Below are 23,727 nucleotides of genomic sequence, written 5' to 3' on the forward strand. Positions count from 1 at the left end.
TTTCACGGTTCCGAGAGAGTTGGGGCGGAGCCCGGGGGAGAGTGGGGTGATTCCCCGGGGGTGTGTGCGTGGAGTGCTGGTGGGAGTTTGGGCAGTAAAGCTTCCTGTTGGAACATACAGTGCTTTGTGGCGGCTCGGTGATTTGTGCCCAGCCAGACTGCGGCAACAGCCCCCGTCACCCGCCCTCCACAGAGCTGGCAGAGGAGAGACCAGAGGTCTCAGAGCAGGGTACCCAGCCAGGCCTGCGCCCTGACTCCTAGCTATGGAGCCGGCCGGGCCCCTTCCTCCAGGTGGGGCTTCACCAGGAAGGAAGGAACCCTTGGCCCCGACCTGAAGGAAGATGCTGGGCTGGTGGCCACCTCCAGCTTCAAGGGCCAGGGGCCACCTCCTGCTCCCTCTGAGGCTCACCCCACTCCCTTCCAGGTCAGCCTCACGCTGGGGCTCCAGGCCGCCCCCCCACTGCCTCCGCTGACAGCCGCCCCCTCGCTCAGGACCCGGCTTCCTACATCAGCAAAGGGCAGCTGAGGCCCTCCACAGGGAGGGCTCTGGCAGGGGAGGGGCAGGTTTGGGGACAGGCAGCCGGCCACTTCAGGAACTGCAGTCCCTTGAACTGCTCTTTTGCTCACAGACTGAACCCAGGGAGCCCAGGGGATGGGGGACCCCGCGCTGTCACAGGCTCACGCAGGGGCTTCTGCGGATGCAGAGACCAGGCACAGGCCCGGTCACCCTCCCGCGGGGCCCTGCTCTGCACGCTCGTCTGCCTGCACACGAGGCGCCGGGGGAATGTAGGTCACCGGCTGGAAGGCCCGGGGTTGTGGTGACCCAGCCATCCGGGCACAGCTTCAGATTGGACAGGAGTCCACCCCTCCCTCCACCTGCTTCTGCCCCTGCTCCACGAGTTGGTCCAACCCCAGGCCCCTTGAGCTCCTGTCTTGTTGTCCCCAGGATCCCTGGGCGGGGCCGAGACTGCCCAGCCCTGCTGTGCTGAGGAGAGGGGCAGGGCTCCTCTGTTTGTCCCTCTGCGGGGCAATGCAGAGTCCCCAAGGGATGGAGGGAAAGTGGCTCCCACCTTGGAGAGCTAGAAGGCATAGCCCATGAGATGTCCTAGGACTAGAGGTCACGACCCCACTGACAAGTGGGGACAGAGTGGCCTCAGCAAGGCTGGTCAGGGCCGGCTTCCTGCGGGAGGGAACCCTGGCTGGGCATCTGAGCTGAAGCTTTGGCCAGCCTTGGAAAGGAAGCGGTTCCGATAGGTGGCTCCGGTCCCTCCACCCTGGAGTCAAGGTCACATCTGGAAGGACCATCACAGACTCCCCTACAGAAGGCTGTCCCATGGCCCCGCAAGCACGAGGAGTCCAGGACCCCAGACTCCCTCCCGTCCAGAATCTGCTCTGCCACCGGCGTCCCTGTCTCATGGTGAACACCCACATTCCTGCCACCAGGCCAGAGACCAGGGTCCTCCGGGCTCTTTGCTTACTCACAGACTGAACCCAGGGAGCCCAGGGGGATGGGGGACCCCCATGCCAGCACAGGCTCACGCAGGGGCTTCTGCAGATGCAGAGACCAGGCACAGGCCCGCGGGCCCTGATCTTCATGCTCCTCTGCTGTGCACACACATGGGCTCCACGGGGAGCCCCGGGCAGCTCACAACCCCGAGGAGGAGACAAGCAGAGAAGCCGGGGGACGTCGCCCATCGTGCGGTGGGAGGGAGTCCAGAGGAGGCGGGCTTCCTGGAGGAGGGGGCCTGACCTGTGCCCCCAGGATGAGCAGGTTGCAGGGTTGGTGGGGAAGGGGAGGAGGGAGAGTGCTCCGGGACGGAAGAGGAGAGCAGGGCACAGGAGGGAGAGCAGAGGACGGCACCACAGGAGAAGGCAGAGCATGATGGTGGAGGGAGAGGAGGGGGTGCTGTGACCAGAAGAGGAGCATCTGCAGGTCAGACCCTTGAGTCCTGTGGGTGAGTTGATTTTGTCCTGCTGCAGCGGGGCAGGGCGGGGGGCTGTGGGGATTTTAATACGGCCCCTTCTGGCTGCACCTGGAGAGTGAATTGGGGACAGGTGGAGATGGGGTGCCCCAGGGGGAGGCGAGATGGCTGCCCAGGTGTGCAAGGCAGGGCAGGGCCTGAGGTGGGGGCTGGTTGATGGAGTCAGGGCGGATCTTTCAGGAGGCAGGACGATTGAGTGAGTGCAGCTTCCATCTCCTGCTTCCATCTCCCCATCATGCCATGGTGATAGGTAGGAAGACCCTCGCAGACCCTTCCCCCGGGCCGTCCACTGTTCACCCAGCCCCCCTCCGGGCTTCCAGAGGGGATTTCTGGGAGGAATCCCAGCTGGAAGGGGCATGGCTGTGGCTGGGTGGGCTCAGCAGCCCCGGGCACACACACCAGAAGGAAGAAGATGGGCGTCCAGGGAGGCCGGGAATGCACTGTGCTGCTGGGGAGGGCCCTGGTCTTCTTGGAATAGAAAGGGGTGGGGCAATGGTCCAGCAGGGATGTGAGCCCATCCCGGGCAGGACAAAGACTTGGGCCAGTGCCTCAGTTTCCTCGTCTATAAAATGGGAATCAATGTGCTAAGAAATGTACTAGGCAGTAGAAAGGCTTGGGCACTGGGCCGTGTCACTGAGCCATCTAACAAAGGTCTGCAGCTCCGTACCAGCCCCCACGACGAGGCAGCCGCTGTCGGGGCGATGCAATGCTTCATCCACCCTCTGGTGAGAGCCCCTGCGGTGGAAAGCCCAGGCCTCTAACCCTCAGGACAGGGCCTTCCAGAAGCCATAGAAAGCAACGTGGGTTTGCCCGAAGCTCACATAAGCCCCTGGACAAGTGGCTTCTTTCTATTCCCACCCAGAGCCCCTCCCTCTGAGGATCAGCCACGGCTCTTCCCTGGGCTTGTCCTGGCTCTGCCCCCGGCTCCAGCACAGGAGCCCCTCACCAGCCCTGCACCAGCCCCCAGTTCCTGGCTCCTGAGTGGCCGCCCGGGCTTGGGTGCCTACGTGATTCAAGCACCTCCCTGTCCAGTCTCTTGGTTCTTGATTGACAGTTCTTCTAGATTGGGGTTCTTCTCCACTCTGTGGGTGGGGGTGAGGAAAACGCCAAGTCCTCCACCTGCCCTCTGAAAAGCCCAGAGGCCCAGGAACCGCCAGCCAGCAGAAGCCAGGCTCCCTGGGCACGGGGAGGGTGCGGAGTGGGGACCAGCCCAGAGCAGTGGAAAGAGAACTGGCATCTAGGAGTCCTGGGTTTGAGTCCCAAGTACCCCTTGCTAGCTGTGTGGCTGGGGGACCTTTGGAGCCTGGATGGCGCCACTGGAGTAAAGGGGCTGCTCCTTCCTCTGGGAGGAGCTGAAGTCTCCATTCATGCAGAACCTTCAGCACAGGCCTGCACAGAGTAAGTGCTCAGGAAATAGGACCCCGGAGTCCTAGGGCAAGACGGAAGGAGTATGGATTCTGGCATTCCTTCCCTACCCAGGATAGGACACACTGGTGCAGGTACCTTACCACAGATGCGGGCCCAGGTCTTTGCCCAGGGCCTGTTGAGTTAGCTCAATAATAGATCCAGGAGGGGGCCTGAGAGGCAGGGGAGGCCCAAGCACAGCTTCCAACATCCCATCTCATGGGTACAGCGTCAGGGAAAGGCCTAGGAGGCCCTGGTTCAGAGAACAGGCTTCTTAGGGGGACAGACCTATGTGATTCTTGGCTTCACTAGCTGTGTGACTTCAGTCAAGTCACTCAGCCTCTCTGGGCTTCAGTGCCCTCATCTTCAGTAGGAGAATGATAATACCTCATCAGGTTGGTGGGGAGGGGAAATGAGATGACGAGTGAGCCACACCCCCAGCTCTGCAGAGGTGATTTTTAAGACGAGCCTCTATTTGCTACCAGTTGAGGCCAATCCCCTTGAAGGCATTTTAGCCTCCCTCTCTGCGGGAAGGGCCAGGGAGTGGTGACATCAGGCCTCCACAGCTTCCAGCCTAAAATAGCCCTTTCTTTAGACTGACTCCACTCCATCACAGCTGCCTCTGCCTCCTGCTGTCCCCAGCAGAGCCAGCACGGTCCCTGTCACGCAGTGCCCTTCACTGGTTCAGTAAACTCTCCCTGGGAGGCATTTTCTCATGAGCAAATGGAAGGGCCCCCAGGTGGCAGCTCTGGTACAGCCACAGTGCTCAGAGCAGGCAGCAATACGGGATCCCAGGCCCCTTCAGGCATTGTCGCTGGAGTGGCTGGGTTCAGATCCCACTGCCCTGAACTCTGCTCTGGGACACTCAAATGCCCCGAGCCTCAGTTTCTTCATCTGGAAAATGGGCTAGCAGCAACCTGCCAGGTTGTGAGGGCTCAGAGAGGGTGCGCATCAAGCCTTTTCCTGGAACCTGGCACGGAGCAGGTGCTCAACAAGCAGCCCTGGTTCTTATACCTGCAGCACTTGGAAGTTTACAAGCCACATCCATCCGCCTCCCCACCGGGGCCTCCCGTGACCCTGGGGCTGATGTCCTTGCCGAGTTGATGTCAGGAAGAAATTTGAAGGTTCTGAACTTCTGAGTGACCTCTTCTACCCCAGCCAGGATTTCCAAAGCATCCAGCCCCTCCGGGGCATTCCTCTGAGCCACCTGTCTGCACCCCGCTGGCTCCTCCATGAATCACAGATCCCCCAACAGGCGTCCGGCCTCACATGCGCCTCTGCCTCCTCCGAAGCACCAGGCGGGCGCGGCTGGGTCTGCCCATTTGTCATACAAAGAAATTGAGCCTCAGCGAGGAATGGGGATGGCTCAAGGCCACCCAAGCCAAAGGGAGCTGGGGTGAGGCTCAGGCCTCAAGAAGGGAAGAGGGTGCCAGGGGCTCAGTCAGATCTAGTCTTGATGGTCAGAGCTGGAATATTTGGGGCTTGGAGCCCAGCACCCTCAACAGAAGCCCCGAGATGGAGAGGATGGCTGGGGAGGAACAGCAGGCCAAGGGCGGGTCCAGCTGGTGCTGTGCTCATCCATCCATTCCTCATCCATTCCTCATCCATTCACTCGCTCACTGTTCATTCATTCCTCATTTCTAATTCACTCACCATTGGTTCATTCCTCATTCATTCACTCACTCTCTCACTCATTCATTCATTTATCCAGCGAGTGTGTAGTGGGCACTGCTCAGGCCAGGGGGTGTGAGGCCCTAAGAATACAGCAGCAAACCAGGCGGGGCTCTGCCCTCGAGCATCGCCAGGGAATAAAAACCCATCCTGACCCAGGAGACACCAAGAGCTTCGCAGTGGGTGGGAGGTGCCATTGGTGCAGTAGGAGAAATGGTGGGCCCACGAGAACCCAAAGAGAAAGTCTTGCAGGGCGAGACACTGGGCCCTGTCAGGCTCCCTCTTGTCCCCTTCCTTGGCCATCGAGAGGCAGATGGGAAGGAGGTGCTTCTCTGAAAGACCAACAGAGCCTCACCCCCATTTACAGCTCCGCCACACCCAGCTTTGTCCCCACAAGACCCCTGAGCCCTCAGGGAGTTTAGCTGGCCAGTGCCTGACCAAGAGCATCACTCCAGTGGTAAGTACCAGAGAGCCCTCCAAGGGGTCTCCCACCTCCATGCCTTGGCACCTTCTGTTCCTTCTGTCTGGAATGCTTTTCTCTAAACCTGGGCTGACTGACTGCATTCACCCCCTCCCTCATTCAACCAGCATTTATTGGACGCTTACCACAAGCCAGTCAGAGAGCTATGCCCCGGGCATACTGAGAGTTCAGAGGTGAATGGTGGCCACGCAGGTTAAAGACATAATAATGTGTAGTGCCAACAAGAACGGTTCCTATAGAGGACAAGGAGGACTAAGGGAGTGGAGTCTGATTTGATGGACGGGGGCAGGGGGAGTATGGCCTAGGGAAGGCTTCTCTGAGGAATTGGATTTCCATTTGATATCGGGATAAAGAAGAAGAGTTAGTTCAGTGAAGAGTGAGAGGAAGAATACTCTATCCAGGTGGAAAAAGATAGCCTGTGCAAAGTCCCTGGGGTAGAAACTGGTTTGAAGAGTATAAAAAAGCTCAGATCTGTATGGCTGGGACCTAGAGAGGGAGAAGGTGAAGGAGGGGGTGTCAGACGGTACAGGGAGGCAGCAGGCGGATCTGGATGGCATGGCCAGGGGGAGAGGCTATTGGAGATGAGGCCTCTGAGGGCCTCAGTGAAGGTACAGAGAGGTGGTTCCTGAGCCAATAGGACCATGTGCTGACAGGAGGACACAGAGCAGTTGCTTCCCCTCTCCACACACGCAGGCCCAAGGAAGACCAAAATCACTTAGCAGAAAGGTGGACATTTTGGTTGCAATATTGATGTTGGACTTCAAGCCTCCAGAACTGTGAGGACATAATTTTTGCTTCTTAAATCTCTGTTGTTTAAACCCTCGATCTATGATAGTTTCTCTTGAGCTGACAGAGGGAATCAGCGCCTAACGACAGCTTTCCTGGACTCCAAGTGTGGACTCAGAGGTTCCTCAGTGTCATAACTTCCCCCATCAGGACATCTACCTCCTTCCCAGGCTGACTTGGGAATGTCACAAAGGCAGAGATGAGGTTTGCCTTATTCTTGGACCCTGGCCAGTGCCTATTCTTGGGCCCGAGAGTCCAGTCCAGGTCCTGAAAGTGTTGAATGAATGAATGAATGCAGAACCAGGGCCCGGAGACGGGGGTGACTGGTGTCCTGGGTCGCCCTGGCCCAGGGTAGTCCCTTCAACTTGAGAACCAGGGCCTGCGGGAGAGACCAGACCTCTCTCCACGGAAGAGCCAGGTCCCTGTGCCCCGCCGCCTGCCCTCATCTGAGCCCTCCTCTTCTCCTTGCCTCTTCCTCCCGTACCCCAGACACCTCACTCCCTGACCGGCGTCCAGGAGAGCCACAGCAGCTCGTGTGACAAAATAAGGGCTGACTGTGCACAGGGCTCTTGGGTTAAGGTGGAGGCAGCCCCAGTTTCCAGGCTCATCCTGCCCAACTTTGCCCCTAGCCGAACTGGAGCACAGCAAGCTGGGGCTATGGACTTCCAGAACACCACTGGACGGGCAGATGGAGATCCGAGGAATCTGGAAATTTGCCTGATTATGGATTGATCCCCCTGCGGCCCCCTGCTCTGGACCCTCGATGGGACAGCATCCCTGTGCCAAGCTTCAAGTGGACAGTTCTGGGTGTAGGCAGGCCTGTCCCCACCCCCAGACTCTCTGCCCCCAGCCTTCCCAAGGATCTCATCCCTCTGGATCCGGAATCCATCCTTGGTTGTCTCCCAGTCCAGGCTGGGAACGCTTCCAGGGCCAGAGCCCTCTCTCCTCCTTCCTCCTCTCCCTTCCTTTCCTCCGTCCCTGCCTCCAACCACTAAGCTATCTCTGAGGACTGAGCTCCTCTTCCTGCACCTCTGACCCCGACACAGGTTGGCACCTGGAGGTCACTCGAGGTGCACCCACCGGCCACCTGACTGCCTGGAAAAGCAAGGTGCTCGCCCAGTCCTGGCCAAGCCCTCCCAGGGGTCGTAGGTCCATGCGTGGCAAAGGACCTCTCCCTGGAGGGAGCTGGGCTGCTGCAGGGGGCAGGGAATGTGGCTTGACTCTGTGCCAGGCAGCCCGGCTGGCTGGAGTAGGGAGTCGGTCCAGAGGGAAAAGAGCCCAGTTTTTGTAGAGGAGACTGAGGCCCCTGATTCCCTGAAAGGCTGATCTGAGCTGGGGGGAGACTGCCCCTCAAATGCCCCTCCTCATGGGGCCTTCTCCCCAGTGAGCCCCAAACCTGCTGCCTTGGTCCCTCACCACACTCCTGCCCTCCCGCCTCCCTCCGTTGCCCAGAGACAGACACAGTGTGCTCAGCATCCTGGCAGCAGCAGCAGGGCCAACTGAACCCTCCGGAGAGCTGGGGCAGCTCCCTCCCGGGGGCTCCCAGCCTCCAGAAACTGCCTCCGCGGAAACCTTCTGCGGCTTGCAGATCCCTTCCCGGACCCTCAGCCGGCCTGTCCCAGGCAACTTTTCCCCAGTTCTCTGCCCAGGGCTGCCGGTGGCCCGAAGGCTGGGCAGGGCCAGCTCCCCAGTGGCAGCCTGGGGAGCACTCTCAGCTTGAGCCCTGGCCTTTAATGACAGGGTGCACCCGTCGCCTGCTCCGTCTCCGTTGACCCGCAGGATCTCACTAATTGGATCTGCCACGCCGCGCAGCGCAGCCGGGGACCGCAGCCAGGCGGGCAGAGGCGGCCGCAGGGGGCTGCAAACTTCCTCCCTCGCCTCCTCAGCCAGGAGCGGAGCCCGGCGGCCCAGGAGCTCTCCTTCCCCGGCCCCCTGCCACCCGCTGCCCAGAGACCCCCTTGGGCACTGTGCCTCGTGACCCAGGGCACCATGCCCACCCAGAGTCCCCGGCCCAGCCAGTGCCAGCTGCCCGATCGCCTCCCCCCTTCAACTCAGATTCCTGAAGCGGAGAAAAGTCCCCCTGAGCAGCCAGGCTGAGGTCCCCAACTCTGCCACTTGGCCGGCCAGTGTCACCTACCGTAGGAGCCGTCTTGGTCCAGGAGGGCGTCGGGCTCCATGGCGAGCGCGCCCCCAGCCCCTGGCCCCCCCGGGTTTATGCCCCGGGGCCGTCTCCATGGGCGCCCGGGCTTCGCCTTTTGTATTCCATCTGGCGGCTTCTCCGGCGGGATGACGGGGTGTTCCTGCAGCAGGCCCCTCTCCAGCCCTCGCCTTCATACAGCACATTTAAAGTAGCAGTAACCTCTTTCTCCTCCCCCCGCAGCCTGGCTGGAAACATTAGAAGGGACTGAGGCGGCGAGATGTCTAAAATAGGAAGACGCCGCGGACGGCTGGCCTGGCTGCCCGCGACGCTGGCTGCGGGGATCTGGCCCGGCTGTGCAGATGGAAAGGCTCAGAGGTGAGGCGGACACGGGGCTCAACATCTGGAAGCCGGCTCTGGGGCCCCGGGGCCCTGTGGGAAGAGGGGGAGGCTGACCCGCTCTGGGAGGGGGTGGGGGTCCACTCTGCCTGCCACCCAGCACCCAAACCCCAGGGGCTTCTCCCAGGCCCCTGCTGGAACCTCCCACTCAAATCTGTTCTCAGACATTTCCTGCAGTGTGGGGGAAGCAGTCATTGACTCAGCCATCCATTCAGTTAGTCACTAAATATTTTTTGAGCATCTAGTCCTCGCCAGACACTGGGCCGGTGGTGTGGGTGTGCAGGGGAGCCAGGCACCGCGTCTGGCCCCCTGCAGGGAAAACAGCTCGCAGGGAAAAGGTCACTGCCCGCGGCACCGGGCACAGAGCAGGGGTCTCGCCCAGCTGGGGTGTGAGGTCAAGCCAGGCTCCCTGGAGGAAGGGGGACCTAAGTGGGGTCCCCACAGATGGGTAGCAGCCAGCCAGGGAAGGAAGAGGAGCAGTCACCTGTGCAGTTTTTAAAAGGGGTGGTGCTGAGGGCCCCAGGTAAGCTCTAGGTGGTTGGAGCAGAGGGGACAGGGGTGGAGAGGGCCAGGACTGAGGAACAAGGCCAGGCAGGTCGGGCAGGGCTGTGGGGACAGTCTTGGTCCATGAGAGTGGCCAGATCCCTTTCCTTGGGCAGGCATCCCTGAGTGCCACGTAAAAGAGGCAGGTGGCAGGACAGAGCTGGACTGGGGAGGCTGTGGCCTCGTCAAGAAGAGCCATGGAAGCACTGGGTACCATTTGTGAAGCACCCACCAGAGGTGACCCGGGTTGGAGAGGTCACCGGCATTGCCTCTTCTGAGCCTCACAGTGGTCCCTTCTAGTAGACAGTGGTCATTGCTTGGACAAAGACCATGCAGGTTGGAGAGAAGGACGGACTCGTCCAGGCCATAAGTAGTGATTGACATCCAGGGCAGAATCACAGCCTGGGAGCTGGGGGTGAGGGGACCACGATGCAGTCATTTGGGCCTCACTAGCACGCTCAGGAGACAGACAAGGCCCAAGGGCCTGCAGGGGAGAGAGTTGAGCCCAATCAGGGAAGGCTGCCCAGGAGAGGAGGCGTCTGACCTGGCAGAGAGGGAATAGGCTGAGCAGGGAGGGAAGGCGTGGAGGCCAAGGGGTGGCAGGAGAAAGGCAGGGAGGCCAGAAGGGGACATTAAGTGGCTGGGAGAACATCAGGGCTAAAGAACTGGCAGGGAGCGCCAGCCTGGGGCTGTGGGCCTGTCCCGGGGGCCACATGCCGTCCAGAAGACCTCTGTGCGGAGAATGACCTCCTTTCCAGTGGATGCACGGACGTTCCTGCAAACGGCTCCCCCAGCCTTCCGTCCGCACTGCGCTCAGAGCAGGAGAGAACGTTCTGCCCCCACAGAATGGCTGGACACCAGGAGCCAAGCGCCAGTGACCTGCTTTTGGGAGACATGGCTCTGGTGTGGGTGGGGGACATCACGAGGAGGGAGGTGGAGACAGAGATGGGCAGGAGGCTGGCGAGACCTCATGGGGGGGGAGTCCACACAGGGTCCCTCCCAGCTACCCATGGCTGCCCAGCTGCCTCCAGAGGACCAGTGGCTGCTGACGTGGTTGGCCTGGCCACAAGGAAGCTCCTCCTGTCCCCCGAACCGGCCTCCCCCACCTTGGACCACATGGATTCCAGCTCCCAACCTCCTGCTCCTTTAATTACAGGGAGGCCCAGCCCGACCCAGGCTGGCTGCAGGCTCCAGCCCCTGATCAGGAGGCTCCCTGGCCTCCTGATCAGGGGCTGTGGGGACAGACTGTATGAGGTGGGAGGCGGCCTAGGAGTGGGGAATCTGCCCTGGGGACCACCTACCCATGGGTGGGTTCAGGTCCAGTGTGCTCCAGCTCTCCAGGGCCCCCGGGTCCTGGGAGTTCTGGAAAACATTTTTTCACGTTGACACATGGAGAACTTTCTAGAGTATGGAAGCTGACAGGAGGAGGCTGAAGCCCTGGGCTTACATCTCAGCTCTGCCACCAAAGTGGGTGACACCGGGTGTTAGTTAAGCCTCGTGAGCAGCTAGAATGGGGCCACTCACAGCCCTAACCTCAGAGGGTTCTTGTGCGGATTAAAGGGGATCATGAGCCTCAAAGGGCTTTGTGCGTGGCTGGCTGGGTGTGTCTGAAGCACTCAGTACTGCTCATCCTTACATAAGCTTTTGTGATCACAAGCTTTTTCCCCTCACCACAGCCTAGTGAGGGCAGGGCCGGGAGCCGGAGAACACAGGCCCATTTTACAGACAAGGAAGCCGAGGCTCCAACTCGACTTAAACGACTCACGACTCAGGGTTAGGCTCAGGCTGCACCCTTCACTCAGCTGCGTCCCCAGAACCTGCTGAGAGCAGGAAGTGGGTCTTGGGGAAGGAAGACCTGGGCCCCCATCCTGGTTGTGCCTCCAAGTGGTGGCGTGACCTCCCTGGGCTTCACCTTCTTCACCAGACAAGGAACAGTTGGATTAACCGAGCATCCTCCCACCCATTTCCCTCTTTTTATGACTCAGATATGTTTAGATATGCAAACAGAGCTCCTGCCCTCCAGGGATGCATTTACAATGAATGTATATTGCACATCAGGCTCCGTTTCTCTCCACTGGGGAAAACCACATCAGCACAATCAGACCCCTCTCCTCCTGTTTAGTGGCTACAAAACATTCCACCCTTTGGCTGTGCCATACCTGGATTGAGCCAGTCCCCTCCTGATGGACACCTAGGTTGCTGCCCTTTCTTGGTGACAATAAGCAATGCTTCAATGATACACACACACACACACACACACACACACACACATATTTTGTACTGGGGATTGAACTCAGGGTAACATATCTTTAATCCTTTTTATTTTTTTATTTGGAAACAGGGTTTTGCTAAGTTGCTAAAGCTGGCCTCAAACTTGTCATCCTCCTGCCTCAGCCTCCCACGTCGCTGGGATTACAGTATGCACCACCACGCCCAGCTGCCGTGCGTATCTTGACTGTACCCTGTGCACACCTGTCTAATGATCTCCGTGTGGTAAAACTGTCAATACAAACTTGCTGGGTTTGTCAGTACAAAGCACCTGCATCGGCACATCCCCAGCGTGGCTGCAAAAGGCCCTCAGGCCCCATCTGGATCTTATGTTCATTTCACCAACAGTTAACAAGTGCTGATTTTTGTGCCCAGTCCTGTCCTAGCACCTGGGATGGCCAGCGTCTCTTCTCACATGGATTTATATTCTATCTGGAGGGAGAGGAGCGCTATTTAGAAAATTAAATCTGGGCCCAGGAGAGTAAATTCTGAGCAGGAACTTGACAGGCAAGGTGAATCCAGGGGGCCCGCCTCCAGGGGTGGGCGGAGCCACTGCCAGGGCTCCACCGGAGTGAGGCTGGCAGGCCGGAGGTCATGTGATGGCCAGAGTGGCTGGGGCTGGGGGATGGGTGGAAGAGTGGCTCAAGAGAAGAGATCAAAGTCTGGGGCTGCTCCGGGGAGGGCCTGTGGGCCAGGGAGGGTGGGGGCCATTGCAGGTAGAAGCAGGGGAATGACCTGTGGGAGCCCCTGGCTGCTGTGTGGAGCGTGGACTCAGGGAGACCGGGTAGGGCACTGCTCCAGCCCTTTGAGGTGCAAGATGCGGGGACCTCCAGCAGGGGTTGGGGCCAGGAGTGGAGAAAAGCACCCGAATTCTGGACGCGTGTGCAGAGCCAGTACAGCTAACCCAGCAGACACAGAAGCAGGGAAAAGAAATGTGCCCAGAATGGCCCCGAGGCTTCTGGAGCGACCAATGGGCTGGTCTTCAGAGCTGAGGCTGCAGCATCAGAGCTCAGGAAGGCGGGGGTCTGCTGCGTTCCCATCCCAGCCGCAGTGGCCTGTCACTCCATGTAATTGAAGGAGCTAAGTGGTCACCAATGGCCACGGGTGGCGGGACAGTAGCCCCGCAGTGGGCATGCAGGAGGCAGGCACCTGCTGGCTGGCTTGCTCAGCGTCTCCCTGCTGGGAAGGACACGGCCAGCCAAGTCCTGGGCCGGGCCAAACCTAAGAGCCAGGCACATAAAGGAGGAACCAAAACCCAGAGATCTAAAAGCCAGCAGAGGGCAAAGCCGGGGTGCGAAGCGGGAGCCCCCAGCTCAGCAGAGTCAAGAAAGCTTTTGCAAAGGAAGGACCAGCTGCATTGGACTGTGAGGGGTGAAGAGGAGTCCCCGCGGATGGCAGCAGGACAGGCACGTGACCCGACTGCGTGTGTCCAACAACCCGGGCTGCATGTGCTTTCAAGCTATTATCTGCTCTGGGTTCTGATTTTCTAGCTAAAGCCTCCTGTCCAAGGCCAAATGGAGCCTCTGAGGAGCCCACAGCCTCCTGCTGCTCCCCACATTCTGAGCTGGGCAGAGGCTGATGTGGGCCGGCACCGTGTCACCGCTCTGCAGCTGTCACGCAGGTGCTTCAGGCCAGCCCCTACCCCATGCCTCTTGGTGAGCCTCGAGGGTCCTGGGGGGCTGCTGCCTCTCTGCCCTCTCCACCTCCTCTCTTAGTATTATTCTTATTCTCTACCTCTCCTAGCTTGGCTCTAAGAGTTGGGTTTCTCCCAGGGAAGACACGGCAAGAGTTCAGCCATTTGGAGCTTAGGACCTGCCTGGGTCCAAATCCCCAGCTTCCAATTACCTGCTGGGCACATGATTTCCCCTTCTTGGTGCCTCGGTTTCCTCATCTGTAACTGGAGGATACAGATAGGCACCGGAAGGCTGAGAGGAGAATGGAGTCTCTGAGACAGGTAGAACCTAGACTAGGACCTGGGCCAGAGGAGGTGCCCAGTGCTTCTGAATCCGGATGCCACAGCGTAGCCTGCAAAACCGCCTGAGCTGCCCCCATCCCATCTCCTCCCACGACTTCCCTTCCCTCTTCCTCCCTCCCACCAGCCACATGCCTCCTTGATTCCCCTCTTTGTTTCCCCTTAGATACTGGGATTGAACCTGGGGGCTCTACCACTGAGCTACACCCCCACCCCCAGCCCTTTTTATTTTTTTATTTTAACACAGGGTCTCGCTCTCACTATTTTGCTCAGTCTGGCCTTGAACATGTGATCCTCCTGCCTCAGCCTCCTGAGTTGCTGGGATTAAAGGCCTGAGCCACCACGCACCACCCCGCCCTGGTTCCTCCTAGTTTTCTTTTGAACTGTCCATCACAGCAGGGTTTCCCGATGTCCTCTGCTTGGAGTGAGGCCTCCCGGCAGCTCTCCCGAAAGCAGCTGTATCCCCAGAACCTAGCACAGCACCTCGCACAGGGGACCCCCAAAAAAACACTTAATGAGGGAAATATTTACGGAATGACTAAGGGTTAGTAATTGTCATCCCCACACATGCCAAGGAGCGCTTTGAAGGCTTCAGGACATCTCACATGAAGACGCCCCCATCTGTCTCTCCCTGCATCTTAATGCTCCCCAGCTGCACTAGATTGTCCCTTCTCATGAAGGGCTGGGACCCCAGGACCAGAAAGGGGCCAGCAGGTCATGGAGTCATGAGCCTGTTCAGCAAGCTTTCACAGAAGAGCCCCATCTCACAGATGGGAGCCCTGAGTGGTTGAGAAGCCGCAGAGCTGGGGTTTGGCCCTCTCCTCCCCAGTGGGTAACACCCACCCAGTCAAGGAGGCGAGGAGCATGTCAGGGTGCAGGTGGTGGAGAGCTACACGGTGGAAAAGGACCTGTGAGAGAAGAGACGTCAAGAAGAGGCGTCTGGGCACCTGAGACCCTGCTTTACCTCCTGGGTCCCTCGGAGCCACTGTCCTCCTCCAGCCCCTGCATTTGAAGAGGGTCAGCACTGCTTCCTTGGATCCTTCAAAGGCCTCAAAACCAGGGTTGGTACCTTCCAACGAGTTCTGAGCCACTCTAGGTTTGCAGGGCGTGACACGAGGCAGGAGCCCCAGGGAGGCAAAGAGGAGCCGGGGCCAGCCAGTTCCACATGCACGCGTGGGTAGGGACCTGCGAGGTCCAGCGTCCTCCCGGGAATCCCAATCGGTTGTCCTGAGGAAACCAGAGGAGGAAGTGGCAGACCCGCTTTACACAGGGGAGGAAGTGGTAGGAGAAGGGTCCCAAACCTGGGCCGCCAGACACCCTACTTTTGGGGCCAGATTAGAAATCTGATACCTCTGTGGTGCTGTCAGGAGCCTTCAGTAAGTGCCCCCCACCCCCACACAAGCTGATCCCAGGGCCGCTCTCAACCACAAAGCCCTGTGGCTTCTCTGGCCACACAAATCATCATTAAACGGCCTTAAACCCTTCCGGAAAGTTGCGAGCTAGAAAGAAATGCCCGGTATTAGGGGATTTTTAGATTTTCAGGGCTGGGAGGATGGGGATGGTGGTCTGGAGTCCTCAAAGTTCCCCCAAATCATCGAACCACGATGCACTGGGGGGCTCGACTTGAGATGTCCCTGTTGCAAGGTTCAATGGTCCTGCCTTATGGTCCCAGAAGCCCTGGAGACATCCGTGTCCCCAGCCCCCTGCGTCCCTGCAGCAGGAGTCTGGTCAGGAGGTCGGGGCAGGCGTTGTGGGGGGGTGTCTTCAGCAGCAGGTAGAGCAGCGCTCTCTGTCCCCTCGTCAAGCCCCCAGAGCTTGGCCTTGGTTATCACCCAAGAGAACCCCTGGAGTCCTGAGCCCCGGGTTGGGAGCAACTGGAGAGCTCACCAGTGTCCTCTGACATCCTTGACCCCAGTCTGCTGGCTTACCTCTGGGGACAGGCCCCCGGGAACTCCCTCCCAGGCAATCCTCCAGGAGACAAACCATGGGGTTGGGCGGGCCCTGGCTTTGCCGTCTGTGGCCAAGCAGAGTGGTTCGGCCCTGGGGAAGCCCCTGCAGTCATCAGATCCCCTGACATGAGCTCAGCTCTCTGCACTTCACCTGACCTCCTTGCTCCCCGTGGTTTCTTGGCGAGTGTTCAGGTTTGGCAAGTCTGCAAAAACCTCAAGGAGCCTGGAAATTGACATGGCAATGGCAGCAGCCCATGCAATCTGGGAAACTTTAGCCAGGGACTGTGCCAAGCGCAGGAGACCCAGAAACTAGAGAGCCAGAGAAGAGCCCATAAGCATGCCGCCTCAGATTGGGGGTGGGGGACACCCGCCTGGGGGAGGGCTAATTTTCCAGCAGCAGCAGAGAGAGCATTTGGGTGGATGGACTCAAGAGAGCAAAGGCCCAGCTGGTCAGACCACAGAGCTGGCCCAGTGGCTCAGAACAGAGAGGCCAGCTTTCTGGAAAGGATCAGGGAGTAGACACTTTAGGCTTTGTGGGCCATGCCATCACGGTTGCAAGCGCTCAAACACGGTTAGTGGAAAGCGCCATAGACAACCCACAAAGGAATGAGCACAGCTGCGTACCAATAAAACTTTATTTGTTGATGCCCAAATTGGAATTTCATAGTTTCTTCTTGTGTCACAAATAATATTCTTCTTTTGATCCCCCACCCCTAACCATTTAAAACTGTAAAAATCATTCTTAGCCCACAGGTGTTGCAAGAACAGGCAACAGACCACAGCCTGGCTGGTTATGTGCTGGGGCACTGTAATTCTCGAGTAAGGTTTTCAGGGCGATACGGTCAGAGGCTGGCAGCAGGTGCCGTACTTACGGCCCCGGAATGATGAATCGCTTAATTCATCAACTTGCCTTCCTTCTAACCTGTCTGCCAATCACGCCATTGCTAGCCGTTAAGAAGCTAGGAAAATGTGTGTTTAGATCAACGTCTTTCACCTGTATTGGGAAAATTCCTTTTAAAATGTAATTACAGAAGAGTATCAGCTTATCATTAAAGTCAAGTCAATGAAGAAGTAAATAGATGAATCAGGGGAAATTTGTTTTCAAATCCAACTCCCCACCCTGGGGTGACCAAGGCCAGGGGTTGGGTGGATAAAAGGGTTAATCCAGGCCTTTCTCATGCCCATGGACATGAACTCCATCCAGAGGCTTCATGATTTACACTAACAGTGGCTCATCCTGTGTTTAATGACATGATTTTCACTTAGCAACTTAACCGGTATCTTCCCTCTCTGTTCGTGGATCCATCCTCTGATTTTTTGTGTGGTCTATCGGGCTCTAGGCTGTGCCACATGCTCCCAGACGGCCCCTTATCGCTGGGCATCCAGGCTGGGTCCTGTTTTATGTGATTACACACGAAGCCGTCACGACCCACCCTCAACCTGCACACAGCTCTATCTTTGTACGCCAGGGCTAGTCGTTTTTTGTTTTTTTTTTTTTTTTTCAGAAAGAGTCTCTGAAGCATAATTGTTGAATTAAAGAGCAGGACAACTTGAAATCAGGGTCCATGTGGCACATGGGAGCAGTTTCCTGCGCTGCTAGGAACAGGCACTGCAAATCCCCTGGGGCTTGGGGAAGTCCTACCCGGCCTGTCGGACTCAGGAACCTTCGTGCCTGACTGTCCTGGATGACTCCAGGGCTCGGGCGTCTTCAGAGTGGACTGACCTGCCTCCCCCTGCAGATTCAGGCAGGATACCCACCTGATGGAGACCCTTGGGGAGAATCGGTGCCTTGTCCATTTATCCAACCATCCATCTATGTCTTCAGCAAGTCTTTATTGAGCACCAATTTCGACTTGAGTCCTCAGGCTACATCCATGAGCCCATTCACGCTCTTGCTGTTCCAGTCTCCACCGTCTGGTGGAAGTGCAAGTATTTAGTGATTACTTACCAAGGGTCTATTACGTGCCAGATACTGCTGTAGGCACTGAGACTACAGCAGTGATCATAAAAGAAGAAAATCCCTGTCCTTCCAGATTTACAGTCAAGTGGAGGACACAGATATTGAACATATAAACAAATATGACAGACATGAGCAATCTAGTAAGGAAGGCAGGAAGTACTGGGGAGTCACTTTGTATGAAGATTGGCCAGGAGAGACCTCTCTGGGCAGAGGTTAGAGGGCATGTGAGAAGGAGCTGTGCAGATGTAGAGAAAAGTATCAAAGGCAGATGGAACGGCCAGTGCAAAGGCCCAGAGGTCACTACGGGCATGAGGGAGAGTGTGTCAGCTACCGAGGGTCTCGTAGGTAGAGAAGAGCTTGACTATTACTCCATGTGAGGTGGGGGCCTGCAGGAGGCCTGGGGCAGAGGAGGTTGACTGTTTAATTGGGAATAGACTCCAGGGAACCAGGGTTGATTTAGGGAGACCAGTCAGGAGGAGGCTGCACTTGACCCCAACAAGAGATACTGGACCAGGTTGTCCAGGCAGAGGCAGTGAGAAGAGATGGGAGTCTGGGGGAGCACTTTGAAGGTAGTCACAAGCTTTCCCGATGGATTCCTGTGGGATGTGGGGTGGAAAAAAGGGAGGGAAGAACCACACTGCAGTTTTGGTTCATGGACCAAGAGAATGGAGTCTACGGAGAGGAAGTGGGGAGGGCTTGAATTGTGAGCCTGATTTTCACGTGGTAAGGTGGAGCCGCCCACTGGACAGCAAGTAGGGAGGCAGGTAGAGACTCCATCCTGCAGCTGGGGCAGGTTAATGCTGGGGAGACCGGAATTCCAGGGCTGCCAGCAGACGGAATTGCAGGCCACGTGCCTGGAGGTCAGCACCAGGGGAGAGAGAGGATGGGAGGCTGAGGGCCAGTCCTGGGGCAGGCTGGTATTAAAGGGCGGGAGGTGAGGGAGAACTGGCATTGAGAACCGAGGAGCCAGGGAGCAGGAAGACAGCGTAGAGCACTGTGACCTGGAAGCCGGGGAAGAGGGATTTCAGCAAGGAGGCCATGACCAGCTGGGCCAAGAAGCTGAGCCGCCGCGGAGGGAGGACTACACGCTGACCACTGGGTTTGCAGCAAGAAAACAGATCACAAGCCGGGGCCACACGGTGTGGCCAGGGCGGAGACAGGGAAGCCCAGCTCACCGCGGAGGCCTAAAGGAGGGGTGTCTCAGCAGAAACCTGAGGGGTGCATACCTGATTCCCACATGAAAAGGGGAGGCCCTGGGTGAGGGAACAGCTTAGACAAGTCAGCAGGGACGCCACCGCCGCTTATTTGGGGATCTAAAGTAGATGGTCTGGCATTACAGTGGGGAAGGGGCCCAGGAGAGAGGAGGAGGGGTGGGAGGGGGTGGCATCCTCACCAGACCCTGGAGAGGTCAGCAGAGCAGATGGCTTTGGTGGTGGGTGTGTGGCAGGAAGAGGGATGGGGGGGCTGTGGCTTGCAGGATGGCAGAGCCAGTTCCTAGGTGGGCAACAAGGAGAAGCAATCTGGGGAAGGATGAACTCAGATGACTTAAGGATTCAGGAGGGCATTGTGAGGAGATGTCCACGGTCAGCTGGGCATACAGGCTTGACAGTGGGGTCTGGGAGTCCACCGCCTGTGCAGGGTGGAGGTTGGGCCAGGTTGGGTGGAGCCAACCCATGCACCCACCTTTCTCCTGGTGCTGCTTGAAGGCAGCTCGTTTGAGGTCCCACTGTGTGCTGAGGCAGGCAGCCGGTACCTGGCAGCCTCCTTCGTCTTGGTTTATCTCCCCAGGTGGCGGGAGCCCAGGGAGGCCCAGGGGTTCCTCTAGGCAGGCTGCTGCACTGTGCTCCTTCCTGCCTAGCTGCACCCCTCCTGCAAGGGTCCCCACCATGGCACGCACGCTCACGAGGCTTATACTTGGCACCGTGATTTTGGAGCACCTGCCAGGCAAGAAGAAGTGGGAGGGGAGATGGAAGAGCTGCCGAGTAAATGGGAACAGCACAGGGAAAGCTCAGAGATGAGACAGAGCCTGATGGTGGAAGGCAACCAGAGGATTCAGGGTGACGGAGGATGGGTGTTGGGAGGTGGCCCTAAAGAGCCTCAGGAGTCAAGCTTAGGAACTTGAACCTTCTGAGGATGATAGCAGTCAAGGAGAATCCTAAGCAGAAACTGACATGCCCCGGTCACAGGCAGGAGAATTCAGAGGGGGAAACACCCACTCTGAGACCACAGGGACCCGGGCTCATCTCAGCCACGACGCCCCTCCCCTTCTTTGCTCCTTTAACAGGTGAGGTGGCTCATCATGGTTTGCACTCCTCCAGGGACCCAGAACCCTGGAGATGGCCCCAACCACATCTGAGCAGGCGTCGTCAGGGCCCCACGATCGCTCCCGCAACCCAGACTTAGCAATGGGGACCCCAGGCCCGTTAACTCAGGGCGGCGTGGACAACGGCCCGGCAGCTGGCCACCCGCGGGGACGATTGGCTTGTTGCGAGCTAGCGTTCCGGATGCCACTGGCAAGGCTGTCGGCGGGACGCTGAAGAAATAAATCTGCTCCTGAAGACACGCCACCCTCTCCCCGCCGCGACTGTCCGCTCAGCCCGGAGCCCGGAGCAGCTGGGCCGCCCGCAGCGCCACCGTGTGGTCGAGATGTGTCACGGCAACAGGAGATCGGGTCACTGGGGACACCTTTATGAACAGCCTTTCCTTGTATATTTTAAAATTATTTTTTTCAAAATGGAAACATAATTTGGACTGTTGGTGATTTGCAATTATTAAGTAATACGAACATAGTAAACAAAGTATTCAAGTTTTACACGCGACATAAAACAGAAATGGACAGTTTTTCTCCAAAATTCCACACCCTTCCCTTTCTGCACCCCCCCACCCCTCCTAACTTCGAGAACAAATCCTGATTGCATTTTGGCAAACAGGCTTGATTTTTTTTTCTCTACAAAAATTTAGGTTATGCAACACAAATGAGATCCTATTATATGGACCTAATGTCCTGTTCACTTTGCTTTTTAATTTTTTTATTAACTGTGGAGTCTAAAGAATATTTATTTGATATATGTAAAGTATATGAGTCATGTTGAAGTGAATACTTTGTGCCAACCACCCAATTTAAGGACATTTTTATTAGCTGTTAGGTTTCTTTTATGCCTTGCTTTTTTAAAATGTTAAAAGATATCATGTTTATTTCCCCATTTTTAACTTTTTCTGGAATAATTTGGTTTCTTATTAATTCATGCCAGTGTTTTACTAATTTGCCACTTTTTCTTTCTTTTAGTCATCATTCTAAACATGGTAATATGTATCCTTGACATTCTAAAGTCTAATATAAATTAATAATCTCATCACTTTTGTGACAAGGCAGAACCTTAAGCCACTTAAAACTCCATTTACCCCCTCCTGAGTTATATGCTGTTATCATCTGGTACCATCTGCTATTTGAATTTTTTAGATATTTCAAACTCCACAGACATTATTATTATTGTTTTGTATAGACAATATTTGTTTAGATTAACCAAATATTTTCTCTCCATTGGCCTTGATTTCTTCCTGCATCTCCAAGATTCCATCTGGGATTAATTTTCTCTTGCCTGAAAATCAAAATCACCCTTTACTAATTCCTCTGATGGGGGTATGCTAGTGATGAATTGTTTCAATTTTTATTTGTATGAAAAGTTTCTGTTTTGCCTTTCTATTTGAAGGATATTTTTTGGTTGCATGTATTATTTCAGGTTGGCAAGACAAGGCAGGAAAGGAGAGAAAAGTAATGGAGAATAAGTGAAACAAACAGGAGACAAATAATAAGATGGAAGGGAATAAATACTCCAACTTAAAGACAACTGGATGCTTTTTAAAAAATAACAAACATGTGTGGGCTGGGGTTGTGGCTCAGAGGTAGAGTGCTTGCCTAACATGCATTTGATCCCCAGCACCACATAAAAATAAACAAATATAATAAAGATATTGTGTAAAAAAAAACAAAAAAACAAAAAAAACCATGTGTGGCTTGTAAGAGAGACATATCAATTATAAGGATTAAAGAAAGTGAGGAAAGTAAAAAGATGCAAAATATCAAGCAAACACTAGCCAGAAATAAGTAGGCAAAGCTACATTATTATCAGCAAAAGCAGAGTTTAAGGGGGGAAAACAGCCACGTTAAAGATAAACAGAGATATTCACGGTGGAAAAAAATTAGATTTATGAAGCAGATACAAATCTAATTTTGCATGCAACTAATAACATAGCCTCAAAATATATAAAGCAAAAATCAAGAGAACTAAAAGAGAAAAGAGAAAGTGCACAGTTTTCTTTCAGTAACTGATAGAACCAGCAGTTAAAAAAATTATTAAAAACACACATCTGCAGGGACATCTCAGAAGTATGCTAACTTTTCTGTATTGCACTCTATCAGATACCTCAGGATTTTTATTTGTCTTTTTATTGATGGCTTAATTAAGTCTAGGCTTCTCCACTAAAAAATAACTCTTTCCATTTGGACTTAATGAATATTTGGAGGGAGGCACTTTAAAATGCATCAATAGGCAACTTTTCATCAAGCTTTCAATAAATGACTTGTTTCTATTGGTGTAGACTCATGAGCTTCTGTTTTAGTCAGTGGATTATAATTTGTCATTAGCATTATTTGCTGTGATGCTTGATTTTTTTCAGATTTGGCCAGAGGAGCTCCTTTTGACACATCCCCTATTTACACACGATCTTACTTTCTGGCAAGTAAGATTGTTTCAGGCTCATCTTGCTTTCATTGTTCCTGCTCTGCACACAGCCATTTCTCTGGGGAGCCGTGGTTCTTTTTAACAGAGAATGATACTTAGATACCAAGTTCTGGGCAATAGGTGTGCTCACTGCACTTGGAATTCTCAGTGGATAGAGCTGGGAATATGTGTGTTTATACCTGCTATACACATTCCTTGGCTCATATCTATGTCTATATTTATTTCTGCATCCATCTTTAGATATTGAAAACCATGAGCTCTAATTTCTGCCCAACATGGAGTTCATTCTAATTTTCTACCTTTTCTGATTTTCTACCTTTGCGTATTTGAAATCCCCTTCTCCAATCCTGAGAAATCCAGAATTGTTTTTCAGATATGCTTACTTCTCCTCAGGTATTTGATCAATCTAGGTATCATTATATTAGCCACCTCTTGCTGCATAACAAATCACCCCAAAGCTTTGTGGCCCACAACAACAAAGATATTGATTATTTCCTAGTTTGGGCAGGTCAGGGGGATTCTGGCTTGGGACCTTTCATCTCTCATGGTTCAGGCTGTAATTAGTTGAATGAAAGCTTATTTGGGGCTGGAGGATTTGTTTTCAAAATGGCTCCTCACACCACAACCCCTCTCTTACTAATGGATAGAATTGAAGATGTAAAATTAGAAACTTCAAGTTGGTGTAGTTTAAGACACGGACATAACCTGGCCATCTGCTTCCCCAGAGAAAGTGCTCCAAGAGACAAGGTGGAGGAGGCAGGGTCTTTAATGATCCAATCTCAAATCACACATTATCTTTCTGCTGGATCTTTTTGGTCACCCCTACAAACCGTGACATAGGTGGGAGGGAACTGCCAACTCTATCATACCAGAGAGTGACAACCACGGGAGGCCACCTTGCAGGGCGCCCAGCACAATAACCAACGGGCATGGGGAACATCTCCCAAGTCATGGCCCACTCTGGGTATGCTCTCCTCATTCTGCTAGGGTCCCAACATCCCATTATGATTACTATTTCACAATTATACTAGCCAAGATTGAGTCAGTCCTTCTGTCCTATCAGAGACCCTCCCTATGAGAAAGCCACAAGCGCTGGGCACAATGGTGCATGCCTATAGTCCCAGCGGCTTGGGAGGCTGGGCAGATGGAAAATTCAAAGTCAGCCTCAGCAATTTAGTGAGACCCCGTCTCAAAATAAAAAATAAGAAAGGCTGGGAATGTGGCTCAGTGTGGCTGGGAAACGGCGTGCCTAGAAATGGTGAGCTAGCAATGCAGAGAAACGGTGCTGCAGATTCTGTGGGCTCCTGCCGGCTGTGCCCTCACTGTGCTCCGGGCTGAGTTCTGGGTTTGAGACAGGGGAAGGAAGCCGTCCAGTTCTGTCCTCCACACCGGGCAGCCCACCGAGGAAGCCAGCGGCCACCATCTTGGAGAGCT

General features: G+C 55.4%; 1 protein-coding gene and 1 long non-coding RNA gene across 2 annotated transcripts in view; one reads left to right on the top strand and one right to left on the bottom strand.

Moving 5' to 3' along the window:
* The window catches only part of LOC107152123 (DAB2 interacting protein), a 187,655-nt gene extending 179,019 nt beyond the window's left edge, over positions 1-8,636 (bottom strand). Inside the window, exon 1 of the mRNA XM_048813149.1 lies at positions 8,461-8,636. The gene's annotated coding sequence lies outside the window, so the exon portion shown is untranslated. The remainder of the gene's footprint in view (positions 1-8,460) is intronic.
* An 8-nt stretch (positions 8,637-8,644) lies between these two features.
* On the top strand, positions 8,645-13,994 carry LOC125619658. The gene is made up of 2 exons (XR_007351191.1): positions 8,645-8,838; positions 11,744-13,994. It is a non-coding gene; the product is annotated as an uncharacterized LOC125619658 (long non-coding RNA).
* Positions 13,995-23,727: the final 9,733 nt, after the last annotated feature.

The sequence above is a fragment of the Marmota marmota genome, unplaced genomic scaffold (assembly GCF_001458135.2).
Source record: "Marmota marmota marmota unplaced genomic scaffold, marMar, whole genome shotgun sequence".
NCBI lineage: Eukaryota > Metazoa > Chordata > Mammalia > Rodentia > Sciuridae > Marmota > Marmota marmota.